Genomic DNA, 14,216 nt, shown 5'->3' with positions numbered 1-14,216 from the left:
AATATTTGAAACCAATTGTGTTTTTTTCTTTTAATTTTAAAGTTTAATGTTTATTATTATTAGTAGTAGTAGTATTGTTGTTGTTTTAGTTTGACATATATGTGTGTGTGTGTGTGTGTGTGTGTGTGTGTGTGTGTGTGTGTGTAAAATCATGAATAATCTAACTGCAAATTTTCCCTCTCACTGGTTTGTAACATGATCTGGCTATTTCTAAGGGAGCTGTCCACAAGGCAGGTGCTGAATTTCACTGCTTGAGTTTGACCTCTATGACAATAATACTACAGATCTACAGACAGCTGTCAGAGCTTCTTAAGCAGCAGTAGAGCTCAGCATCGGGAGTGATGTTAAGCTCTCTATATGTCTTCATGGTCACACACCGTTTTTGCAAATACCTTAACATACCCACAGGAAATATACCTCCATATTTAGCCCTGATAGCAGGTCTACTCATACTGCGACCCACTAAAACTAAAATAATTAAAAGCAACTAAAGTAGTCTATATTGTGAGTGGAAAATTTCAGTTTTGGATTTTTTTTTTTATTTCAGAAAGAGGATTGGGGTAATTACCAAAAGTTATTTTGTAGATTTATAATTGTATGCAATTATAAAATACAATTTAATGAAAATGGGACTCTTTTAAAAATGTACAATTTCTGGCTAATTTATAATAACTAGACATCATTATCTGTGAATGAAATATCATGTTGACAATGTGCACACAGACTAATTAGTATCAGACTAATTAATCAATTGAATTAATCTAAAAATACATAATCACTTGAGTTTATATATTGAAAACAAATAGTAAAAGAAAGAAAGAAAGGTCCATATGTTGCACATTAGCCTTGGCCACCCTTTTATCCACAGCCTGACCTGCACAGATCTGCTATGAGTCAGAGTATTTCAGAGGGTATGAATAAGATGATGGTGTAACTAGCACTATCTTGTCACCACTGAGTGTTCATTACCCCCAGACTGACGTCAAAAATCCACGATCAAGAACAGACACCTTCTAGTGCCACCTCCACCCCTGACACCATTTACACGCCACCTTCTGACACTGTCACACAGCACTATCACATGTAATGCTTAGTCTAAATGTGGAAAAAAGAGATTTGTTATAGGGCTTTACTTTCATCCGTATCGTAGTTGAGGCTGTAACGTATGTCTGGGGAGGCTTTGATTTGGCTTTATCTCAAATCAAGCTCTTTCGTTCTTAGATACTTTGCACTCCATAATTTAGTTGCATATAGTATTATTTTTAGAACTACAGGAACATCAATTTCTAATTCAGAACACCCCCCAGATGACTCCACCTGTCTCGAGCCACAGCTCCAGGCTTAGAGACATTCACTGCATGGATGGCAGTTACCAAACGTTTGTCTCCACTCTGTCCCCGGGCTCAGATCTAACAGCAGCTGGAACAAACACACTTTATCAAATAAACGTCAAAGGATGTTTGCCGAAGCAGTCTGGCATCACCCACGATACTATTGCAACCATCGGCAACTAGAAGAGACGATAAATGAGTGGAACAATGTCTCCGGTCTGACAACATACCCTCCCTTGGCTCATCCATTTGTTTTGTGGGTGTCCCTGTAAATTAGATGAAAGACAAAAGCTGCATAACATGCCGATGGCTATGTGCAAGCAGGGCCTACATAAGGTTCAGATGAGGCATTTTGAAGGAAAACTGATTATACGACAGCTGAAGACAGTTGGATACGAAGAAATGGAGACAGAAAGAAAAGCGAGACGGATGCAAAAGAGAGACAACACAGTGAGAGTAAGGTCAAACCTGAGCTCCACTGTCATACTGATGAAGAGAGACGGAGAAGAAGCACAAACTGAAGACAGACTGCTCATACTTGGAGCTCTTGCTGTGAGTACTGCTGCTCAAATGCATTATTATTCAGAAAAATGTGAAAGTGCTTCCTCTCCCTTGCAAGCTTTAATCTGATTGGCTGATGGAAAATAGATAAGGTTTTTGTTTTCTGATTTACGCTACTCTTTTAATCATTGTGATTCCTTTATGTTAACCAAGGCCTTGATCAAAACTACAATGAAAAACAAAAATGTAAATTATTCTCGTCATGGCAAAGAATTTTCAGCTGCTATTATCTCAGCCTTTAGAGTCACATGATCCTTTAGAAATCTTTGTAATTTGCTGGTTTGGTGCTCAAGAAATATTGCTTATTTTTATTAGTGCAAAAAGGTTAACAAACGGTTTAATAAAAGAAAAAAAAACATTTATTTGAAAGAAACTGAAATGTCTTTACTGTCAAATTAGATTAAATTGTATAAAGGAAGTATCTTTTTAATATCTTTTTATAATTTCCTGCACAATAATTTCAAGATATTTCTTTAAGTTCACTTTAAATATGAATCAGTCAGTCTCTTCCTTTTTAAGCAATATGATCCAGTATGAACTAGACAGTCAAAGGTCTGTCTACACAATACTATATGAACACTTACTGACACCACTGGAGGGTGTTTTGTCAATAATGCTGCAAGCATCTATGCTTGACATGAAGAAGGTTGTACAGCACCTTACATTACACCACCAGACTTTAGAAAACCTTTGATATCACCAAAAAAACAAAAACAATACACATTGGAGCAGCTGCCCAACCTGGGGCAATCTGGAGTCAGTGGGCATAGTTGAAAGAGAGAGAGAGAGAGAGAGAGAGAGAGAGAGAGAGAGAGAGAGAGAGAGAGAGAGAGAGAAAGAGAGAGACAGAGAGAGACAGAGAGAGAGAAAATGTAGCCCCACAAAACAAATGTATCATCAAGACTCTATCTCTGAATTAAAAAAAGTTATAGGTTTTAATTTTTCTTATGATCAATACTCTGTAATGGATATATTTCCTCTGCATCTTAGCTTTAAATTGCCACCTACTAAACACAGATTTCCCTCCGCTCCTCAGAACACAGAGCATGTGTGCTGAGTTGTCTGACTGTTCGGTGCCAACCTGTGTGTCATGAGAGAGGAGAGTTTCAGTTGTCAGGTAGGAGCAGTATCTAGTGGCAATAGTCCTTCACTGCAGCATTCTGCCTACACTGAGTCTTTCCAGTAATTGATTAAGTAAAGGAGAAGCATTTCATATACTAAACATTAAGAAAAAAAGTAGAAAAATTGTTATTTACACTTTTAGTATCTTCAGGGTACATATAACAACTCTATAGGTAATAACATAGGCTAGATAATGTACAGTGCAAAGTTGTCTCAGAGGGTACTGTCCCACTGAAAAACACCCCTAAAGGTATTATTTTTGCATATATTTTTGACAGTGAAGATAATAACCTCAGCATGGGCAGCTCAAGGTGGCTGCATCTAAATGTTCACTTTACATATTTCTTCTCAGTTTGATAATAGGAACAGGTCCTGTCTCTGTAAATTACACTGTGCATGTCAACAATGTCCTGTTGTGTATTAAACTGAGATCAGCTGAATTTTGAAGGCTTCACACTAAATACAAGTGGGCATGTGTGTACAGCGGCAGACAGGAGATGCAAGGTTATTGATTGAAGAGCCTGGTAATCTGTGAGTGGGACTCGATGTGGTGGCTTTCTCATGACATTGTGGCTGTCCTTGACAAGTCCGCTAAATGGAAACAGACTGAAATTCCTGCTTGCACACGAGTGGACCCTTTAACACGGTGCTTATCGCCAGAGACCAGGGGACACCATGTCCTGACGTTTACGTCTCACCCTACATTTATCACAAATGGAGTCTCTCGCTCTACCTCTTCCCAAGTTCACGTGCCTATTACTCCTCCTTATGCCGATAACCTGTTCTCAGGTCGGAGCGAGTAGGAGTTATTGATTTGATTGGAGTTTTGGCAAAGAGAACTGATATAGTATGATCATATCCGTTGGATTGTCTATCCTTCATCCTTTATACTGCAGAAGATCGATCATGGTCTCTTATGTTCTCAGAGGCAGGTAGATAAGCATTAGGCAAGTACTGCCACGGATGAAACCTCCACAATGCGAAATTAAACGAACAAGCACTGAAATGACAGATGATATTTCCCCAGAGCATCAGTTTAGAGACTGTTCTGATGAATGCACAACTTGCGTTAATGAAGTTCTTCAAGAAAGTTCAAGAGGATCCCATTTTGTTCATGGCATCCCATCATTTACAACACTAAGGTTAAATAATCAACCACTAACCCCATTGTTCCTGACAAATCTCCCAGAATCCTACCAATTTATCTTCACATCATGACATCTCGCATGCGAGTTCCTTCATTACAGACAAAAGCAAATCCATCATGCCATTTATCACCCCTCACGTGGATTACATGAAACATCTGTTAGATCCATGTTCATCATCTCTAGCTGCAAGGCTTGTATTCATTTGAATATATGATGAGGATAATTGTCATTAATGATCTCAGGTTTAGGATTCATGCATTTGTAATTAACATGTTTTTTCATTAAGTTCAGCGCAACAGTAACTCAGTTGGCAAGTATATCACGTTCTAATCTGCATAACTAATTAAGGTTACCGAAAGTGATTGTCGTTATTGTGTGGACGCTATTAAAGCAAAGTGTACAAGGGACTGTTGTGCTCAATTCAGGGAGAAACAAGAAGCTGTTCGTGATTTTGTGTGTATGTGTGACTATGTACCCCATGCTGGGACACAAGAGAGCAAGGAACAGAAAGCAGTCGGTCCTGCTGAGATCACAACCTGACCTCTCATTCTCGCTGTCTCCATCAACCTTTCTCTTCCACTCTCAATTTTCTTGCCATATGCCTCAGTAAATTCGAGTAAAGGGAGAAAAATTGCAGGACCATCTACTCTCATTTTGGCATCTCATGATGCATCCATCCAACAAACACACAACAAACTCTTTGGAACAAACCCATATCTACCTGGCACGTCTACTTTGACTTCCTCTGATTTTTTTTTTTTTTTTTGCCTTGTCAACGCAGAGGTGATTTACTCACTGATACAGAAACTTCAGAAAGGATTCACACGTCGCCAAAAAGGCACTGGCTGACAGATCTCAGTGTGTTCTATTTTCACCATCTGTACGGAAGGTCACACATTTGTTCCATCTAAAGAATATCTCACGACCTACCAACTTTCACTGACTTTGCGGTGACGAATGCCTTTTTGTTTTGAATGCGCCATAATACGAGAAAAACACCTTCGCCACTATTTCACCCTGATCCTATTTAAATTCTCATCATCACAGGAGATGAGATGATTGTTAATAAATGAACAAGGTCAAACAAAAACATATGCATAGATGAACTGTTTTTCAATAAAATCAATGAAATTTTAGAAAATTTACATTTTATACAGGCTTTAACATCAGCTTTAAAGAAAAGACCTCGATTAAATACAAGTTAAGCTCTATCGACATGCAGCGCTTTGAAAAACAACAGACAATGATTCTGAACCAATGTACTTACAAATGAAATCCCAGCAGGCAAATGTGCACCCACAAACACATTTATAAAAGGCAGGTTTCAACTGTTTTAACTGTAAAATATATATTTATCACATGAAAATTGTCTTTTATTTTGCACAGAAAGAGTTTTGAGAAATTGCATCAACACAGTCTTTTGATACAAATCATGATCATGTAAAAAAGTAAACCTAGATGCTTTGGGATCCTAGAAAGAGAAACAGAAGTTAAGCACCTATCATATGGCATACACATTTTTTTACAGTAACAGACAGCACTTCCACCTAAAAAAAGTCTAATTAAAAGTCTATGAAAGACTACTTTCCAGGATATACAGTAAGCATTTCTCACTGAAGCATTGCATTTTTTCATTTAAAACTTAAGTTTGACTACCCTGATAAATTCTCATAGTAACTGCTGGTAACATGTTTTTCTTCATTTACACAAATAAGGAAAAATTGGAAATTCTTTTAAGGCAGTCACCAGCAAGACAGGAATGTCATCAATAGATCTAAGGGATGTATTTTACCCAAAACAATACTCAGTGCATCCCTTACGATGCAAGAAAACAATACAAAACCCTTGTTTCACAGTCCCAAAACAAGCTTAGCTCTCTCTATCAAGACACTTAATTTCCAAAATTGTCACTGTAATACAGAAAATAGAGAAGACTCATCTAAGATTGTCGAGTGTGATTCAATCATACAAGGGTAGCATGGAGTTCAGCATGGCATTAATCTCTCGCAGTCTTGTATTTTCTTCATTAGATAATCTTTGTTCCTGCCTCTCTTTTATAAATCATTACATTAGCCAATAATAGGACTGGCCTGGCTCCCCGCTGGAGAGCGCAGCCCGTTAGGCGAGAGGATAATGAGTGTTTTTACATGGGGCTGGGTGGACATGTTTTGGGGGAAGCCTCGTTTTAGTCTCGGCGCGAAACAGTGCGTGCTGACAGTACCGTGAGTGCTTCAAATGGTACGTCTTTCAAAGAGCCCCACATTTGTCAGGCGCTTAAACGAACAGGAGACAAACAAAGAGGAGACGAAAAGCATGAGGCTGGTTGATGTGACTTTTGCACAGCGAGAGCTGTAACGTGGGTCTGTTGTGCCGTATTATTATTTCTGCAATTGGGTTGCGTTGAGCTCGCAAACAATTTAGTTTTCTGCCAAAAAGCACCGACTTGACTTCACAACTGACCACAGGAAGCAAAACCAGACAGAAGATTAAAAAGGAGACTGCAACACGCAGCAAGGGAAGGGATGCAGAATACAAACCCTTTTAATGTTTGCAATGTAGACAGTCATTTGCAGTATTTTACACTAGAAGCCCGACAGCACACGGAGGGAATGAGCATGGTAAATCTTCATAGAGACAAGCTATGGCGGGCAGGAGACTCGGTCGCCATAGCGACAGCAAGTCTGTTTGCATGAGAGGAAGATCATGGCAGGCATTTAGAAAGAGGCGGCCAATGTGTGCACCTTGCTCCTCTTATGATACGAAAAATTTAAGAACATTAATGAAATGCTAACATTATGCAATAATCTACCAATCCAGAAAACTTTTTTTCTGTCAATTTTTGCTAAGCCTTTCACTGCAATCTGGTCAAAAAACAAGCCGCTCGGATGTTGCGTCTCCTGTGATGTAGAAAGGGAATCTTATTATTACATTACTGCCACTTTTAGTCTGCTATTTCCTTTTTGACAACTGTGTACCAGTGTAATGACATGGTGAAAGTTTGAGCAAAGTATGCTTAATGTTCTGCACTGATGAGCACTGAACACTCAGAGGAAACAAGAGAGCAGTGCCACACATATCTACTATAAACATGTCATTTCTTTCCCAGTCATTTACCCTCACAGACATAGACAACTTTTTATGTAATGTGTTTTTAAACATAAACTTGTGTGTATTTAACAATTTACATGACATGAAAAAGACATGAAAGATTTTTAGCACTCGCATGCCATGTGACAGCTGATTTCTGTGTGTGTGCTTTGGATGAGTGCACACAGAATACCATAGAACTAACATTATTTAAAACTTTCAAACTTGATAATCAAAACCACATTTTTAAAAATTTGTTTAGTTATGATTTCAGCCCTAAAAAGGGGGCAGGCACAGCAGCACTTGACCATTTGCATTTAAAGAGACAAGCATTAAAACAGTGGATTTTCTGCTTTCACTCAGCAACAGTATTTTTTAGCAGGGTATTTTGAGTGAAAACTTCAAAGACACATTCTGGGGATAGATGAGACTTATCTTACATATTGTAAAAAGGGGCATAATAGGACAATACTGCCATACTTTCAATGGATAAAGAAGCATTTTTAAGAATCAATGTGAAAAAAAAAAAACATTGTCAAAGAATGCAAAAAAAAAAAAAACTTACACATTCCTGGCATTAAAAGTCATTGTCAGACAGACATTAACATTATATTTATGTGCAAAGCAGAACTTTTTCAAGATTGAAGATTAAAAATAGAGATCAGATATATTTCACTCTTCCCATCACAAGGTGTTCAAACTCAATTTGAGTGCCCATGTGGACTCAGTGGAGCCTAGTAGGGGGGATTCACCACTGTAATAAAAGACAGTGGGGTCTGTTCAATATAAGGGCAAAAGCAATAACTAGTCCACACTAGAGAGAAACTACGGCTCCTTCAATCACATGCACCCACACACACGTTTTTTGTCTGACTCATGTTTCTGATTACAGCTAAAGAGAGAGTTTGCACATAGTGCTTCCTGCACTACTTTTCTAAATCTCCAGTGCCACAGCAAAATAAATTATATTTTATCAGAGTTGCGCTCTTCTGAATCAAATGTGATGAGATAAAAAGACTGCATACTGTGAAATAATGTCAAGACAACACTTCTTTCTGTTGCGTTGTCTTCACTGGCTGAGCTCAAAAGCTATCATGCAGTGCTACCAGTAGAGTCCATTTCACGAACAAATGAGCCTTTTCTTTTAATAATTCAGTCAAAACAGTCACAATTTTTTTTTGTACTGAATATTGAGTTTTTATTGCAATATTTTTAAAAATGTATTTATGCTCAATCCCGATACCCCTCATATTTACATCTGCACGTTTGTATTATGCACTGTATGTATTTCTGCTTCCCAGTTGTAGTCAGGGATTGTCACATTTGCAAAATTCCCATAAAATGTAATTACCGTTCTCTAAAGATCATTAAATTAAACGGTGCTATAAGACCCTTAACTATTGTAACATGCATTGATGCATCTTATCATACTGTAATTTTCCTGTAATGGCACATGAGCTGCGACTAAACTGTAGCGCAGCACAATTTTTTCTTGCTCTCCTCTTTCCTCCCTTATTAGATTCATAAAACATTCAAAATGTCCTCCAGTCCACCTTTGTGGCAGAGTCTGCCCTTTAGTAATAATTAATCCCCCCTGACTCCGACACACTCACCTTCAAGCAGTGGTGTGGGAGCAGGGGGCGTCAGCGGGGGACTAGACCACATAGCTAGAGCGTCTATATGAGCATGGGTTTATATGTAGTAATAATTGACATGAGACACGTACAGTGCCTAAATCAGTGAAGGATGGCATCTTGTAGCAGGAACACCAAGATCTAAAAAAAGTGGGAGGCGGTTTCCTCCGTAACCTTCTCATAAGGAAAAAGAAAGCAATTCTCCTTTCAATCACACCTCCCAATTTTCCTAAACACTTCTGAAATCAGATAAATCACATAAAGGTGTAGTGACGTTAAAGGGAATTTCTGCACTGTGATTTGTGATTTTCCCTCCATTTCTGGGTGGTGACACCTGAAAGACAAATTGATGACTCATAGCCCTGTTTTCAACCAAATGAAATGCTGATGCTTATTAGCTGTGACTTCTGTGAAAGCATTCAATTATTCTTAATTGTCACTAGAGCGTATTCATGCTGAATTGTTGTGGCTAAAATTGAAGTGAGACAAGCCGTGCAGAAAGAGAATTTATTAAGCCCTTCTTAAATTGCTGCCTGTCACTGGGTTTAACATTCTTCAATAACATTCTTCATGAATTCATCTTGTTAAAGTTTGCTAATGGAAGTGACCTAATTTTACATACAGTGTGACTCCCAACCAAGCTCAGTGTTGTAGGAGTAATATTGTTACTATTGTACGAACTGTTACTAGTACAATTATTAAACAGAATGTTAGTATTTAAATACTATCAATTCATCATCCATTGATGTTTATTCATTTATTTTTGGCTGATGACTAATATTTCCAGCTCAAAACATTATTCATACAAAAAGAAAAAAAAAGAAAAACCAATAGAATAAGTATCTGGATTACTTCCATGTTATGTTTTGGCCAAGCTACAGACAATGCCTTTAGGAGGATTTCTGTAAAGCCAAAATGCTTTTCCTCTGTTTTGATCAAGTCTGTATTGATCATGTAATCCTAGTATTATCGGTGTAGGTCCACTGCGATCAAGAAGGTCTTTGTCGCTTGACCACGAGCAAAATAAGTCAACAAAATTGGACTATAAACTTTAAATGCTGGCAATTATTTCAATATTATTTCAGTTCAATATAATTTTAAAAAAAGGACATACTAAATATTAAAAATAATCTATTAAAGAGAATTAATTTATGACATAACTAGAGGCAGCACAGGAAAAGCATGGTGTTGTTCTCAAAGGGAGTGTTCTTGTGTTCAGCTAATATCTGTTGGTTATTTTCATTGGGGCCTTTTCTCTACATGATTAATTCACTTAATAAGCATACAATGCAATTAATTTTGATAACACTTTTTAATCAGTCGACAGCACTCTTAAAATTTATGAAGAGTTCAAATGCAAAAGCCTTCTAAAATTTGCATTTTTATCAGGGTCCTGTATTTACGTTCAGTTATTTCACTTTAATTGTATAGAAAAGGGCCTATACTTTGCCACTGGAGCAAAATTAATGAACCTAAAAATAGCATCCTGAAAAAATAAATAAAATAAATGCTCACTTTATTTTAAAATAATAGATGGCAATTAGAGGCTGTTGCTTCTACACTCTAAGCACTGAACTTGTAGGAAACTGGGAAAGGTGTCATGGTTAATTCCAACAACAGTCTGTGCACTGTAGATATTTAGGGCTCAAGGTGAGACATCGCCACTTGATTGCCCCCTTGTGCACTGATTAAAAATAAGAGCATTACATCACTTCCGTTAACTACGTGCATATGTATCCTCCATGGTAACACAGGCGTAGCAAACGCTATGGAACGAGATCTGCTCACCACCATCTGTGTGTGTGTGTGTGTGCGTGCATGTGCCAAGGCTGTGTTATGGAGTCAGAAGGCTGGCTACATTCTCTAAGGACCTCTCCTCCGTTGCTTAGCAATATGTGGAACAGTGAACAGCCCCAATAAGGCAACTGCATCTACTGTATTTCCCTAGCATTAATGTGGAGAGATAAAACCGAATTTAGCAATTTAGCATTCACATGATTATATATATACGTACATATATACACAAGGAATATACAAGTTCATTTACATTAGTGGTGGACTAGGCATTAACATTTATTAATAACATTTAAGAATAAATACTGCATATTCATATGCAACAATATCTATTTATGGCACTTGGCATACTATTAACAGACATAGATAGATGGGTCTATATCATATTAGGTCAAAGCACTTTGACAAACATAATGTTTCATGGCTCTCCTACTGACCTTGAGAGTGCTCCTGTTCTCTGATACATCAAACAATATTTATTCATCCGCATTTCCCACAAGTCCTTGCTGCTTGTGATATGTGTGACCCCTGCTGCTTGCCTGTACAAACACAGGCTTGTTTTTCTGTTATCCATCTCAGTCACTGGGTGAAGAATTACTTCCTTACTGTTGGTGTGGGTCCCAAAAATACACTGCTAGGTTTAACACTCAATCCAATGGATATAAATGGATACCATCTAATAGATATAAATGATAACATCACCTTATGACTTATGACCGTTTAATCTGGTCACTGAAAGTTCGACTGCATACAAAAAAAGATCCCCTTCATTTTTCCATGTTTGTAATATATTATTGGTTTTGAATCTGTCCCATTTACTCAAACCCACAGTGAGCATCATTTAGATGGTGTCTGCGTCGGCTGTGGTGTAACGCAACGAGAACATAGCCCTCCATTATTGCACACATTTATCATGGCTGCCCCAGACTCTTCACGGAGCATGTCAGTGATCCGTACACTTCCCTCGCCCAGGTATCTGCAGCCAGTCAGCCAGCTGTCCAAGGTCAAATCATAATAGAGCCGCTATTTTTATCTTCTGTCTGCTATTACTCCCAACAACAGCGTGTTGGCCTCTGCGGATGCGCACATATATGTACACACACGCTCGCATTTATTTCTCCACCTTTAATCTCAACACACAAGGGAACTGTGTAGGCGAATGACAAAAAAAAATCATCCAGGTGACTGATCCTAATCTCGCAGGCTGACATTAAAGACTTCCAGAGATAGCCTGCTGAGCGTAAGCGACAGTAGAAGGGATGGTTAACTTCACCTTTCGGCAGTACCAGGCTTGTATCTCACCTCATTAATGGATATTTAACAAGGCTGATAATGCACGACGTTGCCCTTGGCAACTGCAGGGGGCGTGACATATTTGGGCCAACATCTGCCATCCCATATTGCCCTGAAAGGTAAAAAAATCTGTTGCTGTGATTTTTAGAAAACCTCTCATGGGCCAATATTACATCTAAGACCCTCTGCAAAGTGGAACTTCAAACTAACAGTTTCTCTCAGGTGAAGAATATTACCAATGGGATGAGACTTAGAAGTAACAACTAAATTCCTCTGTTGCACAAATCATCATTCACACAGAATCTGTACAACAACAACAACAAACTTTATTTTAACTATAACTTTTGCCTCAAACTTGTATGGGATATAAAATATGGTCATGCAGATTATGTACTTTATAAGTTAAATAATTATTGTCCATCGTTATTTAAAAAATATATATAAATACAAACTAGTGACAAAATCAACAAGTGTAAAGTTTTGTTGTTGTTGTTGTTTACTTGCTGTGACTTAATGGTTTTGAACCAATGCACCAGTGAACCTGAATAATTCTGGTAGAACATGTTGGTAGTAAAAATGTAAATAAAGCATTTTTGGTAAATTCATAAGAACCACACGTGTGCACTACCTGCATCTGAAGTGGCGGTCTATTTTGAGGAGGTTTCGAAGCTATTTCTCTGGTATCACTTAGCAACTGTTTTACCGCAGCTCCTCAAGCACTAATGTATTCCAGAGGAGGATCTGCACAACTGAATTGGATAAGCCCAAGGCTATAGTCGAGCAATCCCTGCTCCTTGCTCTCACTAGGCATGCATAGCAACGGCTGATCTGCCCAACAGAGATATGAGGTAATGACAGGCGCATTTGTTGATGTGGGCAGGAGCTAGCCACAATGGATCAAGTCCTTCATAACATAATGACTATAAGAGATTTCAGATTCTTATGTAATCCATCCTCAGTCCAACAATTGCAAACATAAGAAGAGCTTGAGTTGAGAAAGAAAAGTCAAGTGCGGTTTGATAATCTTGAGGGGCGACGCAACTCAAACCTACTTTCTCTTTGGATGCCATCTGTTTCCAAATATACACTGGTGGTCGTGATTCCCAGAGCAGAACTAATAACGGTTTCTAGGGAAGAAACTCTTTACTGTGGGAATTATCTGCCTTTCTGAAATAATTTCTTCCACTACATTAATTATCCACTGTCCACTGCCAAAGATAAACCTATCACACATGAAAGGTAGAGGGAGAAAAGACGAAGAGAGTGTTTATCAGATACGGAGAACTGTAGTGGGATTAGTTTCCCTGGGATGAATATAGCATCTCAGCTTCCATCGCTCCTACCTTCCAACCTCAGCCGCCCACCTGCACACACACTCCCACACACAAACCTACACATAAGAAAACACATCTCCAATCTCCAGCTACAAATGTGCAAATCATTTTCCCCTACTTGGATAAGCAGATCTCAGCTAAGCGTGGCAGTAGATGATGGGTTTCTCACAGGAACCATCCAACCAGTAAACTACCACCTTCCCCGGCTGGCCAGGAGGAGGAAGGAAAAGGTGCCAAAAGCAGTGTTGGCGTGAAAACAAATGCCACGCTGTAGGGGCGGGCATTTATGATGGCACGCTCTACTCTGACCCAGTATAGGTCTCTTTCAGAATTGCATTCAATACGAAACAAACCAGCAGCAGCTGAACACCTGCAACTTCAGAGAGTGAAATACGAGTGCCTACCTGTGTGTAGCGTGCTGTTATCTCCTGCTTCAGCTGGGAGGAAGTGAAGTACAGATCATATGCAAGAGAGAGAGGGAGTCACAGAGAGATGGAGAGGAGGAGTCTTGTCTGATAGAGGTGGAGAGGGAGAGCGAGTGAGCTGCTGTTGTCGCTATTCTCTGCTGAGCCTGCAGGGAGTAGTGTGCATGGTAATGTGCTATCCCTCTTAAAAACCAGATCGTGCATGCATCCAGTCCTGAATTAGAGAGAGGGAGGGAGGGAGGAAGAGAGAGAGAAAGAGAGAGAGAGAGTGAGAGAGCAAGAGAGAGAGAGGGACTCTTGGCTGTTTAACCATGCGCCGTCACGAGACACTTCCTTCGGAATCCCTCCAGTGAGAGTGGCACAGCATCACTAAGTCCTTGGCTGCGATTGGCTACCGTGGACGATGATGCAGTCAGCAGGCGATGGTTCTGGCAGCAGTCAACTAAGATGACCCTCTCAGCTAGTATTAGCATCCTCACACATCCTA

At 39.0% G+C, this 14,216-nt stretch overlaps 1 protein-coding gene across 3 annotated transcripts in view; it reads right to left on the bottom strand.

Moving 5' to 3' along the window:
- The window catches only part of syt1a (synaptotagmin Ia), a 157,816-nt gene extending 143,885 nt beyond the window's left edge, over positions 1-13,931 (bottom strand). For 2 of the 3 annotated variants that reach the window (XM_043236655.1, XM_043236654.1), the window contains exon 1: positions 13,709-13,920. The gene's annotated coding sequence lies outside the window, so the exon portion shown is untranslated. Of the gene's footprint in view, positions 1-13,708 lie in introns of all 3 variants that reach the window. The other variant, XM_043236652.1, reaches the window with a different exon arrangement.
- Positions 13,932-14,216: the final 285 nt, after the last annotated feature.

The sequence above is a fragment of the Puntigrus tetrazona genome, chromosome 4 (genome assembly GCF_018831695.1).
Source record: "Puntigrus tetrazona isolate hp1 chromosome 4, ASM1883169v1, whole genome shotgun sequence".
Taxonomy (NCBI): domain Eukaryota; kingdom Metazoa; phylum Chordata; class Actinopteri; order Cypriniformes; family Cyprinidae; genus Puntigrus; species Puntigrus tetrazona.
Note: the sequence above shows the minus strand (reverse complement) of the source record. Positions and strands in the feature narration are given on the sequence as shown.